The 23,390-nt window shown below is 40.4% G+C and overlaps 4 long non-coding RNA genes across 6 annotated transcripts; all 4 read left to right on the top strand.

Moving 5' to 3' along the window:
- The first annotated feature begins 50 nt into the window (after nt 1–50).
- LOC308389570 lies at nt 51–3,432 on the top strand. Of its 2 annotated transcripts, none has more exons than XR_013970306.1 (3): nt 51–352; nt 1,257–1,372; nt 2,372–3,432. It is a non-coding gene; the product is annotated as an uncharacterized lncRNA (long non-coding RNA). The 2 variants fall into 2 exon arrangements; XR_013970307.1 differs by having other exon boundaries at nt 52–460.
- Nucleotides 3,433–4,239: 807 nt separating this feature from the next.
- Nucleotides 4,240–9,100, top strand: LOC308389437. 2 transcript variants are annotated; one of them, XR_013970267.1, is made up of 3 exons: nt 4,240–5,199; nt 6,919–7,034; nt 8,033–9,100. It is a non-coding gene; the product is annotated as an uncharacterized lncRNA (long non-coding RNA). The 2 variants fall into 2 exon arrangements; XR_013970268.1 differs by lacking the exon at nt 4,240–5,199 and adding an exon at nt 5,293–5,575.
- Nucleotides 9,101–10,944: 1,844 nt separating this feature from the next.
- LOC308389435 lies at nt 10,945–17,989 on the top strand. Its single transcript, XR_013970266.1, has 3 exons — nt 10,945–11,235; nt 15,820–15,935; nt 16,939–17,989. It is a non-coding gene; the product is annotated as an uncharacterized lncRNA (long non-coding RNA).
- Nucleotides 17,990–19,846: 1,857 nt separating this feature from the next.
- LOC308389073 lies at nt 19,847–23,390 on the top strand. The gene is made up of 3 exons (XR_013970212.1): nt 19,847–20,137; nt 21,427–21,542; nt 22,542–23,390. It is a non-coding gene; the product is annotated as an uncharacterized lncRNA (long non-coding RNA).

The raw sequence follows: 23,390 nt of genomic DNA, 5'->3' as shown, positions 1-23,390 counted from the left end.
GTGTGTTCCAACTACAGGGGGATCACACTCCTCAGCCTCCCGGGGAAAGTCTATGCCAGGGTGCTGGAAAGGAGAGTTCGTCCGCTAGTCGAACCTCGGATACAGGAGGAACAATGCGGTTTTCGTCCTGGTCGCGGAACACTGGACCAGCTCTTTATCCTCTCGAGGATACTTGAGGGTGCATGGGAGTTTGCCCAACCAGTCTACATGTGTTTTGTGGACTCGGAGAAGGCATTCGACCGTGTCCCTCGGGGTGTCCTGTGGGAGGTGTTGCGGGAGTATGGGGTGTCTGGCCCATTGCTACGGGCCATTCGATCCCTATACAACCGTTGCAAGAGCTTGGTTGACGGGGGTAACTACTTTGGCACAACACCGACAACATTTTGAGCATTTTCGACAGTTTGTGAAATGGTCGTCATTGGCATTACATGCCAGTAGTGTTCGCTAACTGACTTTACCGGTGATTATATTTATTATTGTTATTATTATTATAATTATTATGTATTATGATTAGTTTCCCCACCGGAAGAATGCGACATTCTTGCCAGAACATTCCCAAATAATTGACCACGTTTATTAACAGATCAATTTTCTCCACAGTTTTAGGGTGAGCTAGAATAGATATATGGTTTCAGTAATACGAATAAGAGCGCAACAACATAGAGACAATGACGATCACTCTCATAATTTCATTACGTTAGTGCACCCATCGCTCCGCATCCTTAACGCTACATTGATGTCGAGAGTCTCTGACACAGCTGTGCTCTGCAGCACAGACACCCTGCTTATCTGTGATTCGGCCAGACTGGTGTTGAACTCCAAAGACATGCGCGGGGTTAGGTTAGTTGGCTGTTGGTGTGAGTGGTTGTCTGAGTCTCTCTAATAACCCTCCAACAGACTGGCGACCTGTCCAGGGTGTACTTTTGCCCTATGACAGCTGGAATACAACCTGAATAAAATAAGTAGGAGAAAATGAATGATGTTTATGAACTGTAGTTAATGTAGTCAGACAATAAGTTACCGAGCAACAGGCCACAAGTCTTGGTGCAGAATCATACTAAGATTTAAAAAATAAAATGTTGGCACTGGTGTTTGAAACAGTATACTGTCAGTAAGACTGGAGCAACTGCACACATCTGGAAACTAATAACTAGAGTAGTTAAGTAACATTTTGTTACTGCATCCATTTAGCCAGGTATAATTAGCATGTCTACATACATGTCATTTCTAATGTGGTCCTATGTGGTATGTTGTAGGACAGTGAAGTGTCTGACACTGACCATGTACCAGTGCCTGAGAACACTGGTATGGAGGGGGAGAACGCACCTCTTTACTGTATTTGTCAGAAACCAAACATCAACTGCTTCATGATGTAAGTATATATCAGTTTTATATTTGCAGTACGTGCAGTAGGGGTGGGCGCTAGCTTCAGCAATGTTATCAGAGATTTTTTTTTTTTTAAATGAAGATCTTCTATTTCGAGAAAACTACCAATAAGGATATATGCACAGATCTAGAAAACAATACTGTAACATTTTATTGATGCTTGCAGTTTGGAGGCAGCAGTATTTGCAAGTGTAACTAAATTCCAGGCATTTTCCATCCTTCTTTTCATATCAGCTTTTTTCTAATTGTCAGTGTGAACCAAGGTGTCAGCAGCAGCATTATAGTGCAAAAGTAGTGACCCAGCATAGATCAAATGTAAGCACAAAAGTAGCCAAGGTAGTGTTTTTCCTGGAAGTTTTAAGTGAAAGGATAAAGTAACTGCTTACCACTTTAGTTTAACAATGATTAATGAAATGTAACCGTGTAACTCATCAGCAGTCTGCACAGTATGGTCACATATTAAAACTGAAGAATATGTTGTACTTGTTGTAGTGTTTCATCATGGGTCCAGTTTTTACCCAGGTGCTTAAAGCCCTTCTTTACCCTCATGTAACACCAACAGTAATTTCCAACCACTATTTCCTGTTCCTGTCAGTCAAACAAACAGACGACAAACATCTTCTATAAACAGGAATAATGTCATTTTATCGGATTAGAAAACATCTAATCTAGCGTTGATATTACACTGCTGTTTAGTGTCTGGCTGATCTCAGTGTCACCAAAATATCTGCCCTACATGTCAAACAATGAGAGAACTTGAAACAGTAACATCACCTAGCAGCTTATTTTAATTAGTGCTAACGTTTTGTTTGCTGGCTAACATTGCTATTATTATAGTCACAGTTAATTGACTTTGAATAGCTTTATTTCAAAAGTAATTTTACAATTTCACAGCCATTTAGCTGTGTTAACTGTACATGCTGTAGGTCATAAGGCGTGCATGGATCATTTTTATAATCAGCCTCTTATCTTTTGTCCACCACAGACTTTGCCATGATAAATTGGTCAGTTGACAACCAGGAGCCGTACACCTTAACCTCAGAGGCCAGGACATCCAGGGGCAGTGTGAACACGCACTTGTTTAAGTGGGACGCAAGATGGACTATAGAGGGCCACCCCCTTGCCAGACAACCAAGTGCTGTCCCTGTCCACGGCCAGTGTGAGAAGGACTCTCACTAAAGTCAACCCACACAAAGCTGCTGGACCAGACAATATACCTGGACGCGTGCTCGGAGCCCGTGCTGACCAGCTGACTGATGTCCTAGCGGGCATCTTTAACATCTCCCTGAGTCAAGCTGTTGTGCCACAGTGCTTTAAAACCACCACCATCATACCCGTCCCCAGACCTTCCCAAAGCCTAATTACACAATGATTGCCTGAGCCTATTCTTGTTAAATGATGAAAAACTCAAAGGCACGTTTGGGCAGTGGATCTGTGTGAAATCACCAGCTTGCAAAACTAAATCAAAATGTCTGCTATTGATTCTAAAAATAGAAATCACAATAAAGTTCAACATTTACTAAAACCGCCATTCAGTCATCTGAGAGTCTTTACTCATGAAATTATAACGGTTAGATGAATGTATATGCAGTGATTTACTGATCAATGATAAAAGGGGAGATTTATGCAATAACGAAGACTGTCATGAAAAGTATTTGGCATCTGATCTCCTGTAACCTGCGGAGCTAAGCTGTTTTACCAGCTCTGCTCTCTGATTTTTCTTTTATGAAAAAACACAAGTTGTCAAAGTTATTTGTTTGCAAATGTATTTCAGAAATATCGACATACTTTTTTTAATCAGCAGAAACTTTATGTCAGTAGTGCAAAAACCTGCACTGATCTGACCTCATTTCTTCCTCATCCTGATTCCTGACCTGGGAAGGGAGAGAAATATTTGTTTTTGTTTGTCTTCTTGTTTTATTTAATTCCTTGTGGGATTTGGATCCAACACGTAAAGTATGCATATTATGCACACACACAAACACACATGCAGCTATTACCCATTTCTTGTATTCTTGAATAAAGACATTGATTTGACACATTTAATTAGCGGCCAATTGTTTTTATTGTTCAATTATTAAGAAAAAAGAAAAGGTGGGGGTGGGTGGGATGGAAAGTAAAGGGAGAGAGGAGAGAAAACCCCAACAATCCCCTCTGAGCAAGCACTAGGCGACAGTGGATAGGAAAAACTCCCTTTAAAGGAAGAAACCTATGACAGAACCAGGCTCTAGAGGGGGCAGTCAACTGTCGGGACTGGTTGGGGGGTGACTGTGAAAAGAGGGGAGGGAGATGGGAGAGGTGTTAGTAGTTAAGGGGAGGGGGGGGGGGAATTAAGCTGGAGCAGAGGTGGGGGAAGAAGAGGTGACATTGGCAGTAGTGAAAGAAGGAGTGTTCTTCCTCCAGAAGAAGCAGAAGCGTTTTTTCTTTTTCTTCAGCTGCTCTTCCACGAGCACCTTTTTCTCGAGGATGAGGATTTTCAGCTCCTCGATTGTTTCGGTGTTTTGCTTCTGCAGCTTGTTGCATTTTTTCTCCACTTCTTCTATTACGGCTTGTTTTTCTTCCAACCTTTCTTTCAGCACTTTAGATGTTGCCTCCTGTTTCTCAAACTCCTGGAGAAGAAGTTTTTCTTCTCTCTGCTTACTGACCAGCTGTTCTCTCTCTTGAAGCAGGTCTTGATATTTGTGCAGTGTCTCATTGAACTTTACCTGCAGCATCCTGTCGTTTCCCTCCATGAGCTGGAGTTGGCACTCCATGTCTCCCTGCTTTCTGTCCAGCTGCTCTTTCTCTTGAAGGATTTCTTTATTCTGTCGCAGAGCTTCATCAAGCTTTCCTTGCAAGCTTTCATTTTGTTGCTTGATGCTCTGCAGATTGGAATCCATTTCTTTTTGTTTGATTCCTTGTTCCCTTTTCTCTTGGAGAAGCTTCTCATTTGCTTGCTCTGTGCGATCAAGCCTTTTTTTGTCTACACTGTACATTAGCTCCATGTCTCGGAGCTTGGAGTGCAGCCCTCTCTTCTTCGTGCTGTCTTGCATCTTCTCTTGGAGGAGTTTTCTATTTTGTCGCAGAGCTTGATCAAGCTTTCCTTGCAAGCTTTCAATGTGTTGCTTGATGCTCTGAAGCTTGGAATGCATTTCTTTCTCTTTTAACTCCTTTTGCCTTTTCTCTTTGAGAAGCTTTTCATTTTCTTGCAGTGTGCGATCAAGCCTTTTTTTGTCTACACTGTACATTAGCTCCATTTCTTGGAGATTGCTGTGCAGCCCTCTCTTCTTCATGCCATCTTGTTTCTTCTCTTGGACAAGTTTTTTATTTTGTTGCAGGGCTTCATCAAGCTTTCCTTGGAGCTCCTGGTTCTTTTTGTCCATGTCATGGAGATCTTGTTGTTTCTCCTCAATAATAGCTTCCTTTTCTTGAAGCTGGTATGACAACTTTTTTAGTTCAGCGCTCTTTCGCTCATTTTCCTCCATCAAGAACTTAATCTTCTCTGTGTTTCTGAGCGCTTCATCCTCCATTTCTTCCAAACGCTTTTCCTCTAGTTCCACTTGGTCACACCAAGGAAGAGAGGAAAGGGAAGAGTCTAGTGGCTCATCCCAGGGAAGAGCGTATGGGTCAACTTCTTGTCCCTTTGGATTTGTTTGAGACATGTTGGGTCTGGATACAGTTACAACTGCAAAGGATCCAAATATTTCAAAAGGCTTTTCTGGCGAACGGTTCAATGCTGCACACATCAAGGCTGCGAGAAACGGACTAAAAGTCGTTGCTCTTCACCCCTATTTATAGGTTTTAAGGGTCAACGGATCAAAGGAAAGAATGGTGGTAAGATTCTACGTGTGTGACGTCATAATTCTGTAAGGCAATGAGGTTGTCACGTGATATTTTTGGAGGAGGGCATTTTTCAACTTGGACAAATTATCAATAAAGTTTCAATCTCTGTTATTTTCCCCAAAAAACGTGTTGTCGCAATAATGTTTTCTACTGTAATATGTGCCAACAGATGGCGCAGTTTAAAGTTGGCTGTTACTCTGCCCAGTCTGCTACCATAGAAGAAGAATGTAGACCAATAGTACTTTGACGATGTCCGCTGATCGTTTCCGTGTAAATCTTAGCATTGCTTTAGCCGTCAAGCTAAAGGTTTAGCTTCATACTGCCATATTTGCAGAGTAACAAAATATTTAAACGGTCTCAGATCATGGTGAGTATTTGAAAAAATGTTTATTTAATGTGAAGCCTGTGATGTGGAAAGGTTAGCAAGCGTAATTTTGCCTATTGTGTTATACACGGGTGCTTACATCCGAGTAGTGTTGATCTTTTCTAAGGTCCATGGGTTTATCCAACGAGCAGCTAAGTCACCGTTATATCTGTAATTTTGTGTGCAACGTCTTAATGCAAAAAAACAAAAAACAAAAAAAATCAAATCCCAAATCAACGCAACGAAGCAAAGACTAAACAAAAAAAAAACCCACAATGCGTTTTTAAGCTCTCTCTGCGTTCACTGTCTCTGCAAGTGTCAAACTTCCTCGCTTTAGCTGATGCTAACCAACATTAGCGCTTACGGTTCGTATATAAACACAACTGTCAGCCCTTCACTTTTGGTGCCGACAACATTTTGAGCATTTTCTACAGTTTGTGAAATGGTCGCCATTGGCATTACATGCCAGTAGTGTTCGCTAATTGACTTTACCGGGGATTATATTTATTACAACGTTACTGCGCGGAAGTGATCATAGTGTATGCTTATGAACGTGAGTGGTAGGTGTTATTAGTGCGACTTTACCCTTAATTAGTTTTCCCACCGGAAGTAGAGTTGTTTATGCGACGTGATGGCTAGAGCAGTCCCAAACAATCGATCGCGTTTATTAACAGACCAATTCTCTCCAAACTTTTAGGGTAAGCTAGACTAGAGATATGGTTGCAATAATACGAACAAGGGCGCAACAGCATATTGACAATGGCGAGAACTTTAATATTTACATTGTGTTAGTGCACCCATCGCTCCGCATCCTTAACGCTACATTGATGTCGAGAGTCTCTGACACAGCTGTGCTCTGCAGCACAGACACCCTGCTTATCTGTGATTCGGCCAGACTGGTGTTGAACTCCAAAGACATGCGCGGGGTTAGGTTAGTTGCTGTTGGTGTGAGTGGTTGTCTGAGTCTCTCTAATAACCCTCCAACAGACTGGCGACCTGTCCAGGGTGTACTTTTGCCCTATGACAGCTGGAATACAACCTGAATAAAATAAGTAGGAGAAAATGAATGATGTTTATGAACTGTAGTTAATGTAGTCAGACAATAAGTTACCGAGCAACAGGCCACAAGTCTTGGTGCAGAATCATACTAAGATTTAAAAAATAAAATGTTGGCACTGGTGTTTGAAACAGTATACTGTCAGTAAGACTGGAGCAACTGCACACATCTGGAAACTAATAACTAGAGTAGTTAAGTAACATTTTGTTACTGCATCCATTTAGCCAGGTATAATTAGCATGTCTACATACATGTCATTTCTAATGTGGTCCTATGTGGTATGTTGTAGGACAGTGAAGTGTCTGACACTGACCATGTACCAGTGCCTGAGAACACTGGTATGGAGGGGGAGAACGCACCTCTTTACTGTATTTGTCGGAAACCAGACATCAACTGCTTCATGATGTAAGTATATATCAGTTTTATATTTGCAGTACGTGCAGTAGGGGTGGGCGCTAGCTTCAGCAATGTTATCAGAGTTTGTTTTTTTTTAAATGAAGAGCTTCTATTTCGAGAAAACTACCAATAAGGATATATGCACAGATATAGAAAACAATACTGTAACATTTTATTGATGCTTGCAGTTTGGAGGCAGCAGTATTTGCAAGTGTAACTAAATTCCAGGCATTTTCCATCCTTCTTTTCATATCAGCTTTTTTCTAATTGTCAGTGTGAACCAAGGTGTCAGCAGCAGCATTATAGTGCAAAAGTAGTGACCCAGCATAGATCAAATGTAAGCACAAAAGTAGCCAAGGTAGTGTTTTTCCTGGAAGTTTTAAGTGAAAGGATAAAGTAACTGCTTACCACTTTAGTTTAACAATGATTAATGAAATGTAACCGTGTAACTCATCAGCAGTCTGCACAGTATGGTCACATATTAAAACTGAAGAATATGTTGTACTTGTTGTAGTGTTTCATCATGGGTCCAGTTTTTACCCAGGTGCTTAAAGCCCTTCTTTACCCTCATGTAACACCAACAGTAATTTCCAACCACTATTTCCTGTTCCTGTCAGTCAAACAAACAGACGACAAACATCTTCTATAAACAGGAATAATGTCATTTTATCGGATTAGAAAACATCTAATCTAGCGTTGATATTACACTGCTGTTTAGTGTCTGGCTAATCTCAGTGTCACCAAAATATCTGCCCTACATGTCAAACAATGAGAGAACTTGAAACAGTAACATCACCTAGCAGCTTATTTTAATTAGTGCTAACGTTTCGTTTGCTGGCTAACATTGCTATTATTATAGTCACAGTTAATTGACTTTGAATAGCTTTATTTCAAAAGTAATTTTACAATTTCACAGCCATTTAGCTGTGTTAACTGTACATGCTGTAGGTCATAAGGCGTGCATGGATCATTTTTATAATCAGCCTCTTATCTTTTGTCCACCACAGACTTTGCCATGATAAATTGGTCAGTTGACAACCAGGAGCCGTACACCTTAACCTCAGAGGCCAGGACATCCAGGGGCAGTGTGAACACGCACTTGTTTAAGTGGGACGCAAGATGGACTATAGAGGGCCACCCCCTTGCCAGACAACCAAGTGCTGTCCCTGTCCACGGCCAGTGTGAGAAGGACTCTCACTAAAGTCAACCCACACAAAGCTGCTGGACCAGACAATATACCTGGACGCGTGCTCGGAGCCCGTGCTGACCAGCTGACTGATGTCCTAGCGGGCATCTTTAACATCTCCCTGAGTCAAGCTGTTGTGCCACAGTGCTTTAAAACCACCACCATCATACCTGTCCCCAGACCTTCCCAAAGCCTAATTACACAATGATTGCCTGAGCCTATTCTTGTTAAATGATGAAAAACTCAAAGGCACGTTTGGGCAGTGGATCTGTGTGAAATCAGCAGCTTGCAAAACGAAATCAAAATGTGTGCTATTGATTCTAAAAATAGAAATCACAATAAAGTTCAACATTTACTAAAACCGCCATTCAGTCATCTGAGAGTCTTTACTCATGAAATTATAACGGTTAGATGAATGTATATGCAGTGATTTACTGATCAATGATAAAAGGGGAGATTTATGCAATAACGAAGACTGTCATGAAAAGTATTTGGCATCTGATCTCCTGTAACCTGCGGAGCTAAGCTGTTTTACCAGCTCTGCTCTCTGATTTTTCTTTTTTCTTTTATGAAAAAACACAAGTTGTCAAAGTTATTTGTTTGCAAATGTATTTCAGAAATATCGACATACTTTTTTTAATCAGCAGAAACTTTATGTCAGTAGTGCAAAAACCTGCACTGATCTGACCTCATTTCTTCCTCATCCTGATTCCTGACCTGGGAAGGGAGAGAAATATTTGTTTTTGTTTGTCTTCTTGTTTTATTTAATTCCTTGTGGGATTTGGATCCAACACGTAAAGTATGCATATTATGCACACAAACAAACACACATGCAGCTATTACCCATTTCTTGTATTCTTGAATAAAGACATTGATTTGACACATTTAATTAGCGGCCAATTGTTTTTATTGTTCAATTATTAAGAAAAAAGAAAAGGTGGGGGTGGGTGGGATGGAAAGTAAAGGGAGAGAGGAGAGAAAACCCCAACAATCCCCTCTGAGCAAGCACTAGGCGACAGTGGATAGGAAAAACTCCCTTTAAAGGAAGAAACCTATGACAGAACCAGGCTCTAGAGGGGGCAGTCAACTGTCGGGACTGGTTGGAGGGTGACTGTGAAGAGAGGGGAGGGAGATGGGAGAGGTGTTAGTAGTTAAGGGGGGGGGATTAAGCTGGAGCAGAGGTGGGGGAAGAAGAGGTGACATTGGCAGTAGTGAAAGAAGGAGTGTTCTTCCTCCAGAAGAAGCAGAAGCGTTTTTTCTTTTTCTTCAGCTGCTCTTCCACGAGCACCTTTTTCTCGAGGATGAGGATTTTCAGCTCCTCGATTGTTTCTGTGTTTTGCTTCTGCAGCTTGTTGCATTTTTTCTCCACTTCTTCTATTACGGCTTGTTTTTCTTCCAACTTTTCTTTCAGCACTTTAGATGTTGCCTCCTGTTTCTCAAACTCCTGGAGAAGAAGTTTTTCTTCTCTCTGCTTACTGACCAGCTGTTCTCTCTCTTGAAGCAGGTCTTGATATTTGTGCAGTGTCTCTTCGAACTTTACCTGCAGCATCCTGTCGTTTCCCTCCATGAGCTGGAGTTGGCACTCCATGTCTCCCTGCTTTCTGTCCAGCTGCTCTTTCTCTTGAAGGATTTCTTTATTCTGTCGCAGAGCTTCATCAAGCTTTCCTTGCAAGCTTTCATTTTGTTGCTTGATGCTCTGCAGATTGGAATCCATTTCTTTTTGTTTGATTCCTTGTTCCCTTTTCTCTTGGAGGAGCTTTTCATTTGCTTGCTCTGTGCGATCAAGCCTTTTTTTGTCTACACTGTACATTAGCTCCATGTCTCGGAGCTTGGAGTGCAGCCCTCTCTTCTTCGTGCTGTCTTGCATCTTCTCTTGGAGGAGTTTTCTATTTTGTCGCAGAGCTTGATCAAGCTTTCCTTGCAAGCTTTCAATGTGTTGCTTGATGCTCTGAAGCTTGGAATGCATTTCTTTCTCTTTTAACTCCTTTTGCCTTTTCTCTTTGAGAAGCTTTTCATTTTCTTGCAGTGTGCGATCAAGCCTTTTTTTGTCTACACTGTACATTAGCTCCATTTCTTGGAGATTGCTGTGCAGCCCTCTCTTCTTCATGCCATCTTGTTTCTTCTCTTGGACAAGTTTTTTATTTTGTTGCAGGGCTTCATCAAGCTTTCCTTGGAGCTCCTGGTTCTTTTTGTCCATGTCATGGAGATCTTGTTGTTTCTCCTCAATAATAGCTTCCTTTTCTTGAAGCTGGTATGACAACTTTTTTAGTTCAGCGCTCTTTCGCTCATTTTCCTCCATCAAGAACTTAATCTTCTCTGTGTTTCTGAGCGCTTCATCCTCCATTTCTTCCAAACGCTTTTCCTCTAGTTCCACTTGGTCACACCAAGGAAGAGAGGAAAGGGAAGAGTCTAGTGGCTCATCCCAGGGAAGAGCGTATGGGTCAACTTCTTGTCCCTTTGGATTTGTTTGAGACATGTTGGGTCTGGATACAGTTACAACTGCAAAGGATCCAAATATTTCAAAAGGCTTTTCTGGCGAACGGTTCAATGCTGCACACATCAAGGCTGCGAGAAACGGACTAAAAGTCGTTGCTCTTCACCCCTATTTATAGGTTTTAAGGGTCAACGGATCAAAGGAAAGAATGGTGGTAAGATTCTACGTGTGTGACGTCATAATTCTGTAAGGCAATGAGGTTGTCACGTGATATTTTTGGAGGAGGGCATTTTTCAACTTGGACAAATTATCAATAAAGTTTCAATCTCTGTTATTTTCCCCAAAAAACGTGTTGTCGCAATAATGTTTTCTACTGTAATTGGTGCCAACAGATGGCGCAGTTTAAAGTTGGCTGTTACTCTGCCCAGTCTGCTACCATAGAAGAAGAATGTAGACCAATAGTACTTTGACGATGTCCGCTGATCGTTTCCGTGTAAATCTTAGCATTGCTTTAGCCGTCAAGCTAAAGGTTTAGCTTCATACTGCCATATTTGCAGAGTAACAAAATATTTAAACGGTCTCAGATCATGGTGAGTATTTGAAAAAATGTTTATTTAATGTGAAGCCTGTGATGTGGAAAGGTTAGCAAGCGTAATTTTGCCTATTGTGTTATACACGGGTGCTTACATCCTATGGAACGCCAGGACTGCCATAATGAATTAATTAAATACACCATTAAATAATTAATTAAATGTGGCAATAATTAATTAAAATTGGAATTAATTAATTAAATAAATAGTTATGACACATGTAATTAATTAATTATTGACACATTTAATTAATTATTTATGTATTTCACATTTTAATTAATTATTGACACATGTAATTAATTAATTATTGACACATTTAATTAATTATTTAATGATATATTTATTTATTTCATTTTGGCAGTCCTGACGCCTGGCTCTCGTCATGAAATAATTTTATCTGTCAGCCTCACCCATCAAACTCAGGGGGCGGGGTTAACGCTGCCCATGCAGCTTCTCTAACATTTGATTGGTTGCCGTGCAAAGTAAGTCAAAACAGGTCGATCCTAGAAAATCGATTGCTTGTGTAGACTTGGGGCAGCCAGTTATCCCAGAATGCAGATCAAATCACAAGCAGCAATGGTGGTGGTGTAGTTTTAAAATACCCCGTTTTTCTGTCACCAGCTACACTTTTAACAGTGTTTTAGCCGCGAATGTCGCGACGTATGTCTGGTCAGGTTGTCAACATAGAACATGTTTGCAAAAGTGCTCAGATGTTTTCAGAGATTTCACTAGCTCTGCTAACAGTTAGCATGCAGAGTGCACCGAGGGGGTTACGTTAACCGGTTTGTTTACATATTCCACTCTCCGTGTTCCACATGTTGCATTCGCAGATTCTCATTTTCACCGAACGATCGTCTCTTTCCGCCTGGTCTTGTGTCTCTGTGCTTCTGTAACATAAAGAACGAGCTGACATTTTTCTCACGAAACCAGCGATCAGCTCAACAGACCCTCAGTTTACCTGCATGCATCCTCCTCCTCATCTGTCAGCTGTTTAACACCTGCTGCTAATTCAAGAAACACGCCTACGTTACCTGGTGATAGTCACAGTTTAACTGGGCAGCCGGTGCTCGATATAACGCAATGTCAGCGCATTTTTCTGCACAAGATAAGTAAATATAGTGTTTTCCCCGAGCGCAGAGCTGCTGGAGCTCGTTTCCTTACAGAGCACTTTATAGGCGAACAGCTTTATCAGCGGCTGATGTCCAATCACCGGCACACAGCTTTCAAACCTCAGCTGAGTTTTAGCTCTCAGTGGTTAAACGCTGGACTTCATTCACTCAGGTTCTGTCTGTCGGGTCACGTTTACTTCGCTGTTTTATTTACAACTGAGCAAATCGGTTTGGCTGAGGTTAAAGTTACGTTTCATAACTGCATAGTTTCACAGACGTTTAATGGTTCACTGGCACATGTGTTAGACTGAACTATCATCTAAATATCATCTGTTTTTTAATAGTTATTCAACTGTATTCTAAGCACCAGCTGTCTGTTAGAATGTGATTTTTTTTTCTCTCTCTGTTGGCAGAGGTATAAAAATGCGCAGGAAAATCTGACGTGCATGGCGAACTTCACCGACGATATTTAGGGAGGAATAAACACACATCAAACATAAATGAACCATTTGCCTGTCTCCATAATTGAGAGAATTTTCTCTTTTTATGTCAACACTCTCTCTCTTTTTTTTTTTTTTTTTGCTTTTTCGGTCATGTTATGTTTACCTGTCAAAGGCTTGTTACAAACTATGAAACACATTGTGCAGACTTCTGGATGTTAGAAGAAAACTAATACTGCTCATGAATGAGACTAAAGGCAGGAAGGTGTCCTTTAAAACTAAACATGTTAATAGGACCTCCCTGTTTATATCATAGTTTATGATATAGCACGTGTATTTCAGTAATAGCCTGCTGAGGCCACTATACGTGCTGGCCTCATATCAAATGTGAAGGCAGACTGAGTCTATGTTTGACGTTTTTTATATCTAATCTTCCTTTTCAAACATTTAAACAGCAGCGAGTCTGCAGCTGAGGGAATACAAATTCAAATTGTCGGAACAGGTTTGCTCGTTTCTTGGATTCATTTGGTGATTTATTAAATGTATAACTGTTATTCTAATCTGCTGCTGAGTCTCTTACACTTTTCTTTATGCTGTATATTTTCACGTCTCTGGAATAGTTGGCAGTTAGATAGTCAGCTGGGAAACTTTGTGTTAACTCATGGAGCTGAGGATATCGTGGATATGCTGACCTCACTGCGTGGTGTACAGAGCGAGGTCAGCATGATTAATATTCACAATAAAAATATTAGCCGAACATCATGAAGTCTGTATGTGTTTCATAGTGTCGAACAACCTTTGTACAGTTAAAGCCAGCAGTTACTACATGACGGAAACACCAACGTTATCTCTTTTATGCGTTTATACACAGGTCACGCTGATTACTGAACAAAAACCCAAAGATCAGATGTTAAACAGATTTATTTGCTCTCTCTCCTCCTTAAACATGTTTTTAATGTTAGTTATAATTCAGAATTGGCGACTGAAACACGTAGGACACATAAGAACATCAGGAAATAAAACATCGATAAATATAACCTCAGTAAAAGAAGTCAGCGGGGGTTACTACAGCTGTGTACCGGGGCCTGCGCTTTGTCGGTGGGATTGCTTGCGAGGCGAGCGGGTCTATCCCACGCTTTGCCGTGAGACTGGGACGACATCTCCGAAATCATCGAAACACTTTTGCAAAGAGGCTGTATCTTGACAAACCGACCAGACACATGAAGATTAAACCACTACATTCTCGGCTAAAAAAATATTAAAACGGTATTTGGTGACACACAAACAGGTTTTTTCCAAGCTCAGTTCTGTTAGCTTCCACATGCCGGTTGTTGTGTGCTAGAAACAATGGCCACCAGGCCAAAGCAATGGTTTTGACTCGATCAGCGTTAACCCCGCCCCCTGAGTTTGATGGGTGAGGCTGACAGATAAAATTATTTCATGATGAGAGCCAGGCGCCAAGACTGCCAAAATGAAATAAATAAATATATCATTAAATAATTAATTAAATGTGTCAATAATTAATTAAATGTGTCAATAATTAATTAAAATGTGAAATACATAAATAATTAATTAAATGTGTCAATAATTAATTAAATGTGTCAATAATTAATTAAAATGTGAAATACATAAATAATTAATTAAATGTGTCAATAATTAATTAATTACATGTGTCATAACTATTTATTTAATTAATTAATTCCAATTTTAATTAATTATTGCCACATTTAATTAATTATTTAATGGTGTATTTAATTAATTCATTATGGCAGTCCTGGCGTTCCATAACATCCGAGTAATTTTGATCTTTTCTAAGGTCCATGGGTTTATCCAACGAGCAGCTAAGTCACCGTTATATCTGTAATTTTGTGTGCAACGTCTTAATGCAAAAAAAAAAAAAAAAAAAAAATCAAATCCCAAATCAACGCAACGAAGCAAAGACTAAACAAAAAAAAACCCCACAATGCGTTTTTAAGCTCTCTCTGCGTTCACTGTCTCTGCAAGTGTCAAACTTCCTCGCTTTAGCTGATGCTAACCAACATTAGCGCTTACGGTTCGTATATAAACACAACTGTCAGCCCTTCACTTTTGGTGCCGACAACATTTTGAGCATTTTCTACAGTTTGTGAAATGGTCGCCATTGGCATTACATGCCAGTAGTGTTCGCTAATTGACTTTACCGGGGATTATATTTATTACAACGTTACTGCGCGGAAGTGATCATAGTGTATGCTTATGAACGTGAGTGGTAGGTGTTATTAGTGCGACTTTACCCTTAATTAGTTTTCCCACCGGAAGTAGAGTTGTTTATGCGACGTGATGGCTAGAGCAGTCCCAAACAATCGATCGCGTTTATTAACAGACCAATTCTCTCCAAACTTTTAGGGTAAGCTAGACTAGAGATATGGTTGCAATAATACGAACAAGGGCGCAACAGCATATTGACAATGGCGAGAACTTTAATATTTACATTGTGTTAGTGCACCCATCGCTCCGCATCCTTAACGCTACATTGATGTCGAGAGTCTCTGACACAGCTGTGCTCTGCAGCACAGACACCCTGCTTATCTGTGATTCGGCCAGACTGGTGTTGAACTCCAAAGACATGCGCGGGGTTAGGTTAGTTGGCTGTTGGTGTGAGTGGTTGTCTGAGTCTCTCTAATAACCCTCCAACAGACTGGCGACCTGTCCAGGGTGTACTTTTGCCCTATGACAGCTGGAATACAACCTGAATAAAATAAGTAGGAGAAAATGAATGATGTTTATGAACTGTAGTTAATGTAGTCAGACAATAAGTTACCGAGCAACAGGCCACAAGTCTTGGTGCAGAATCATACTAAGATTTAAAAAATAAAATGTTGGCACTGGTGTTTGAAACAGTATACTGTCAGTAAGACTGGAGCAACTGCACACATCTGGAAACTAATAACTAGAGTAGTTAAGTAACATTTTGTTACTGCATCCATTTAGCCAGGTATAATTAGCATGTCTACATACATGTCATTTCTAATGTGGTCCTATGTGGTATGTTGTAGGACAGTGAAGTGTCTGACACTGACCATGTACCAGTGCCTGAGAACACTGGTATGGAGGGGGAGAACGCACCTCTTTACTGTATTTGTCAGAAACCAGACATCAACTGCTTCATGATGTAAGTATATATCAGTTTTATATTTGCAGTACGTGCAGTAGGGGTGGGCGCTAGCTTCAGCAATGTTATCAGAGTTTGTTTTTTTTTTAAATGAAGAGCTTCTATTTCGAGAAAACTACCAATAAGGATATATGCACAGATATAGAAAACAATACTGTAACATTTTATTGATGCTTGCAGTTTGGAGGAAGCAGTATTTGCAAGTGTAACTAAATTCCAGGCATTTTCCATCCTTCTTTTCATATCAGCTTTTTTCTAATTGTCAGTGTGAACCAAGGTGTCAGCAGCAGCATTATAGTGCAAAAGTAGTGACCCAGCATAGATCAAATGTAAGCACAAAAGTAGCCAAGGTAGTGTTTTTCCTGGAAGTTTTAAGTGAAAGGATAAAGTAACTGCTTACCACTTTAGTTTAACAATGATTAATGAAATGTAACCGTGTGTGTAACTCATCAGCAGTCTGCACAGTATGGTCACATATTAAAACTGAAGAATATGTTGTACTTGTTGTAGTGTTTCATCATGGGTCCAGTTTTTACCCAGGTGCTTAAAGCCCTTCTTTACCCTCATGTAACACCAACAGTAATTTCCAACCACTATTTCCTGTTCCTGTCAGTCAAACAAACAGACGACAAACATCTTCTATAAACAGGAATAATGTCATTTTATCGGATTAGAAAACATCTAATCTAGCGTTGATATTACACTGCTGTTTAGTGTCTGGCTAATCTCAGTGTCACCAAAATATCTGCCCTACATGTCAAACAATGAGAGAACTTGAAACAGTAACATCACCTAGCAGCTTATTTTAATTAGTGCTAACGTTTTGTTTGCTGGCTAACATTGCTATTATTATAGTCACAGTTAATTGACTTTGAATAGCTTTATTTCAAAAGTAATTTTACAATTTCACAGCCATTTAGCTGTGTTAACTGTACATGCTGTAGGTCATAAGGCGTGCATGGATCATTTTTATAATCAGCCTCTTATCTTTTGTCCACCACAGACTTTGCCATGATAAATTGGTCAGTTGACAACCAGGAGCCGTACACCTTAACCTCAGAGGCCAGGACATCCAGGGGCAGTGTGAACACGCACTTGTTTAAGTGGGACGCAAGATGGACTATAGAGGGCCACCCCCTTGCCAGACAACCAAGTGCTGTCCCTGTCCACGGCCAGTGTGAGAAGGACTCTCACTAAAGTCAACCCACACAAAGCTGCTGGACCAGACAATATACCTGGACGCGTGCTCGGAGCCCGTGCTGACCAGCTGACTGATGTCCTAGCGGGCATCTTTAACATCTCCCTGAGTCAAGCTGTTGTGCCACAGTGCTTTAAAACCACCACCATCATACCTGTCCCCAGACCTTCCCAAAGCCTAATTACACAATGATTGCCTGAGCCTATTCTTGTTAAATGATGAAAAACTCAAAGGCACGTTTGGGCAGTGGATCTGTGTGAAATCACCAGCTTGCAAAACTAAATCAAAATGTGTGCTATTGATTCTAAAAATAGAAATCACAATAAAGTTCAACATTTACTAAAACCGCCATTCAGTCATCTGAGAATCTTTACTCATGAAATTATAACGGTTAGATGAATGTATATGCAGTGATTTACTGATCAATGATAAAAGGGGAGATTTATGCAATAACGAAGACTGTCATGAAAAGTATTTGGCATCTGATCTCCTGTAACCTGCGGAGCTAAGCTGTTTTACCAGCTCTGCTCTCTGATTTTTCTTTTATGAAAAAACACAAGTTGTCAAAGTTATTTGTTTGCAAATGTATTTCAGAAATATCGACATACTTTTTTTTAATCAGCAGAAACTTTATGTCAGTAGTGCAAAAACCTGCACTGATCTGACCTCATTTCTTCCTCATCCTGATTCCTGACCTGGGAAGGGAGAGAAATATTTGTTTTTATTTGTCTTCTTGTTTTATTTAATTCCTTGTGGGATTTGGATCCAACACGTAAAGTATGCATATTATGCACACACACAAACACACATGCAGCTATTACCCATTTCTTGTATTCTTGAATAAAGACATTGATTTGACACATTTAATTAGCAGCCAATTGTTTTTATTGTTCAATTATTAAGAAAAAAGAAAAGGTGGGGGTGGGTGGGATGTAAAGGGAGAGAGGAGAGAAAACCCCAACAATCCCCTCTGAGCAAGCACTAGGCGACAGTGGATAGGAAAAACTCCCTTTAAAGGAAGAAACCTATGACAGAACCAGGCTCTAGAGGGGGCAGTCAACTGTCGGGACTGGTTGGAGGGTGACTGTGAAAAGAGGGGAGGGAGATGGGAGAGGTGTTAGTAGTTAAGGGGAGGGGGGGGGGAATTAAGCTGGAGCAGAGGTGGGGGAAGAAGAGGTGACATTGGCAGTAGTGAAAGAAGGAGTGTTCTTCCTCCAGAAGAAGCAGAAGCGTTTTTTCTTTTTCTTCAGCTGCTCTTCCACGAGCACCTTTTTCTCGAGGATGAGGATTTTCAGCTCCTCGATTGTTTCGGTGTTTTGCTTCTGCAGCTTGTTGCATTTTTTCTCCACTTCTTCTATTTCAGCTTGTTTTTCTTCCAACCTTTCTTTCAGCACTTTAGATGTTGCCTCCTGTTTCTCAAACTCCTGGAGAAGAAGTTTTTCTTCTCTCTGCTTACTGACCAGCTGTTCTCTTTCTTGAAGCAGGTCTTGATATTTGTGCAGTGTCTCATTGAACTTTACCTGCAGCATCCTGTTGTTTCCCTCCATGAGCTGGAGTTGGCACTCCATGTCTCCCTGCTTTCTGTCCAGCTGCTCTTTCTCTTGAAGGATTCCTTTATTTTGTCGCAGAGCTTCATCAAGCTTTCCTTGCAAGCTTTCATTTTGTTGCTTGATGCTCTGAAGATTGGAATCCATTTCTTTTTGTTTGATTCCTTGTTCCCTTTTCTGTTGGAGGAGCTTCTCATTTGCTTGCTCTGTGCGATCAAGCCTTTTTTTCTCAACATTGTATATTAGCTCCATGTCTCGGAGGTTGCTGTGCAGCCCTCTCTTCTTCATGCCATCTTCTTTCTTCTCTTGGAGGAGTTTTCTATTTTGTCGAAGAGCTTCATCAAGCTTTCCTTGCAAGCTTTCATTGTGTTGCTTGATGCTCTGAAGCTTGGAATGCATTTCTTTCTCTTTTAACTCCTGTTGCCTTTTCTCTTGGAGAAGCTTTTCATTTTCTAGCAGTGTGCGATCAAGCTTTTTTTTGTATACACTGTACATTAGCTCCATTTCTTGGAGATTGCTGTGCAGCCCTCTCTTCTTCGTGCCGTCTTGTTTCTTCTCTTGGACAAGTTTTTTATTTTGTTGCAGGGCTTCATCAAGCTTTCCTTGGAGCTCCTGGTTCTTTTTGTCCATGTCATGGAGATCTTGTTGTTTCTCCTCAATAATAGCTTCCTTTTCTTGAAGCTGGTATGACAACTTTTTTAGTTGAGCGCTCTTTTGCTCATTTTCCTCCATCAAGAACTTAATCTTCTCTGTGTTTCTGAGCGCTTCATCCTCCATTTCTTCCAAACGCTTTTCCTCTAGTTCCACTTGGTCACACCAAGGAAGAGAGGAAAGGGAAGAGTCTAGTGGCTCATCCCAGGGAAGAGCGTATGGGTCAACTTCTTGTCCCTTTGGATTTGTTTGAGACATGTTGGGTCTGGATACAGTTACAACTGCAAAGGATCCAAATATTTCAAAAGGCTTTTCTGGCGAACGGTTCAATGCTGCACACATCAAGGCTGCGAGAAACGGACTAAAAGTCGTTGCTCTTCACCCCTATTTATAGGTTTTAAGGGTCAACGGATCAAAGGAAAGAATGGTGGTAAGATTCTACGTGTGTGACGTCATAATTCTGTAAGGCAATGAGGTTGTCACGTGATATTTTTGGAGGAGGGCATTTTTCAACTTGGACAAATTATCAATAAAGTTTCAATCTCTGTTATTTTCCCCAAAAAACGTGTTGTCGCAATAATGTTTTCTACTGTAATTGGTGCCAACAGATGGCGCAGTTTAAAGTTGGCTGTTACTCTGCCCAGTCTGCTACCATAGAAGAAGAATGTAGACCAATAGTACTTTGACGATGTCCGCTGATCGTTTCCGTGTAAATCTTAGCATTGCTTTAGCCGTCAAGCTAAAGGTTTAGCTTCATACTGCCATATTTGCAGAGTAACAAAATATTTAAACGGTCTCAGATCATGGTGAGTATTTGAAAAAATGTTTATTTAATGTGAAGCCTGTGATGTGGAAAGGTTAGCAAGCGTAATTTTGCCTATTGTGTTATACACGGGTGCTTACATCCGAGTAATTTTGATCTTTTCTAAGGTCCATGGGTTTATCCAACGAGCAGCTAAGTCACCGTTATATCTGTAATTTTGTGTGCAACGTCTTAATGCAAAAAAAAAAAAAAAAAAAAAAAAAATCAAATCCCAAATCAACGCAACGAAGCAAAGACTAAACAAAAAAAAACCCACAATGCGTTTTTAAGCTCTCTCTGCGTTCACTGTCTCTGCAAGTGTCAAACTTCCTCGCTTTAGCTGATGCTAACCAACATTAGCGCTTACGGTTCGTATATAAACACAACTGTCAGCCCTTCACTTTTGGTGCCGACAACATTTTGAGCATTTTCGACAGTTTGTGAAATGGTCGTCATTGGCATTACATGCCAGTAGTGTTCGCTAACTGACTTTACCGGTGATTATATTTATTATTGTTATTATTATTATAATTATTATGTATTATGATTAGTTTCCCCACCGGAAGAATGCGACATTCTTGCCAGAACATTCCCAAATAATTGACCACGTTTATTAACAGATCAATTTTCTCCACAGTTTTAGGGTGAGCTAGAATAGATATATGGTTTCAGTAATACGAATAAGAGCGCAACAACATAGAGACAATGACGATCACTCTCATAATTTCATTACGTTAGTGCACCCATCGCTCCGCATCCTTAACGCTACATTGATGTCGAGAGTCTCTGACACAGCTGTGCTCTGCAGCACAGACACCCTGCTTATCTGTGATTCGGCCAGACTGGTGTTGAACTCCAAAGACATGCGCGGGGTTAGGTTAGTTGGCTGTTGGTGTGAGTGGTTGTCTGAGTCTCTCTAATAACCCTCCAACAGACTGGCGACCTGTCCAGGGTGTACTTTTGCCCTATGACAGCTGGAATACAACCTGAATAAAATAAGTAGGAGAAAATGAATGATGTTTATGAACTGTAGTTAATGTAGTCAGACAATAAGTTACCGAGCAACAGGCCACAAGTCTTGGTGCAGAATCATACTAAGATTTAAAAAATAAAATGTTGGCACTGGTGTTTGAAACAGTATACTGTCAGTAAGACTGGAGCAACTGCACACATCTGGAAACTAATAACTAGAGTAGTTAAGTAACATTTTGTTACTGCATCCATTTAGCCAGGTATAATTAGCATGTCTACATACATGTCATTTCTAATGTGGTCCTATGTGGTATGTTGTAGGACAGTGAAGTGTCTGACACTGACCATGTACCAGTGCCTGAGAACACTGGTATGGAGGGGGAGAACGCACCTCTTTACTGTATTTGTCAGAAACCAGACATCAACTGCTTCATGATGTAAGTATATATCAGTTTTATATTTGCAGTACGTGCAGTAGGGGTGGGCGCTAGCTTCAGCAATGTTATCAGAGTTTGTTTTTTTTTTAAATGAAGAGCTTCTATTTCGAGAAAACTACCAATAAGGATATATGCACAGATCTAGAAAACAATACTGTAACATTTTATTGATGCTTGCAGTTTGGAGGCAGCAGTATTTGCAAGTGTAACTAAATTCCAGGCATTTTCCATCCTTCTTTTCATATCAGCTTTTTTCTAATTGTCAGTGTGAACCAAGGTGTCAGCAGCAGCATTATAGTGCAAAAGTAGTGACCCAGCATAGATCAAATGTAAGCACAAAAGTAGCCAAGGTAGTGTTTTTCCTGGAAGTTTTAAGTGAAAGGATAAAGTAACTGCTTACCACTTTAGTTTAACAATGATTAATGAAATGTAACCGTGTAACTCATCAGCAGTCTGCACAGTATGGTCACATATTAAAACTGAAGAATATGTTGTACTTGTTGTAGTGTTTCATCATGGGTCCAGTTTTTACCCAGGTGCTTAAAGCCCTTCTTTACCCTCATGTAACACCAACAGTAATTTCCAACCACTATTTCCTGTTCCTGTCAGTCAAACAAACAGACGACAAACATCTTCTATAAACAGGAATAATGTCATTTTATCGGATTAGAAAACATCTAATCTAGCGTTGATATTACACTGCTGTTTAGTGTCTGGCTAATCTCAGTGTCACCAAAATATCTGCCCTACATGTCAAACAATGAGAGAACTTGAAACAGTAACATCACCTAGCAGCTTATTTTAATTAGTGCTAACGTTTTGTTTGCTGGCTAACATTGCTATTATTATAGTCACAGTTAATTGACTTTGAATAGCTTTATTTCAAAAGTAATTTTACAATTTCACAGCCATTTAGCTGTGTTAACTGTACATGCTGTAGGTCATAAGGCGTGCATGGATCATTTTTATAATCAGCCTCTTATCTTTTGTCCACCACAGACTTTGCCATGATAAATTGGTCAGTTGACAACCAGGAGCCGTACACCTTAACCTCAGAGGCCAGGACATCCAGGGGCAGTGTGAACACGCACTTGTTTAAGTGGGACGCAAGATGGACTATAGAGGGCCACCCCCTTGCCAGACAACCAAGTGCTGTCCCTGTCCACGGCCAGTGTGAGAAGGACTCTCACTAAAGTCAACCCACACAAAGCTGCTGGACCAGACAATATACCTGGACGCGTGCTCGGAGCCCGTGCTGACCAGCTGACTGATGTCCTAGCGGGCATCTTTAACATCTCCCTGAGTCAAGCTGTTGTGCCACAGTGCTTTAAAACCACCACCATCATACCTGTCCCCAGACCTTCCCAAAGCCTAATTACACAATGATTGCCTGAGCCTATTCTTGTTAAATGATGAAAAACTCAAAGGCACGTTTGGGCAGTGGATCTGTGTGAAATCAGCAGCTTGCAAAACGAAATCAAAATGTGTGCTATTGATTCTAAAAATAGAAATCACAATAAAGTTCAACATTTACTAAAACCGCCATTCAGTCATCTGAGAGTCTTTACTCATGAAATTATAACGGTTAGATGAATGTATATGCAGTGATTTACTGATCAATGATAAAAGGGGAGATTTATGCAATAACGAAGACTGTCATGAAAAGTATTTGGCATCTGATCTCCTGTAACCTGCGGAGCTAAGCTGTTTTACCAGCTCTGCTCTCTGATTTTTCTTTTTTCTTTTATGAAAAAACACAAGTTGTCAAAGTTATTTGTTTGCAAATGTATTTCAGAAATATCGACATACTTTTTTTAATCAGCAGAAACTTTATGTCAGTAGTGCAAA

The sequence above is a fragment of the Rhamphochromis sp. 'chilingali' genome (assembly GCF_963969265.1).
Source record: "Rhamphochromis sp. 'chilingali' genome assembly, chromosome: 21".
Classification (NCBI taxonomy): Eukaryota; Metazoa; Chordata; class Actinopteri; order Cichliformes; family Cichlidae; genus Rhamphochromis; species Rhamphochromis sp. 'chilingali'.
The sequence above is the reverse complement of the archived record's forward strand: the minus strand, read 5'-3'. Positions and strand labels throughout refer to the sequence as shown.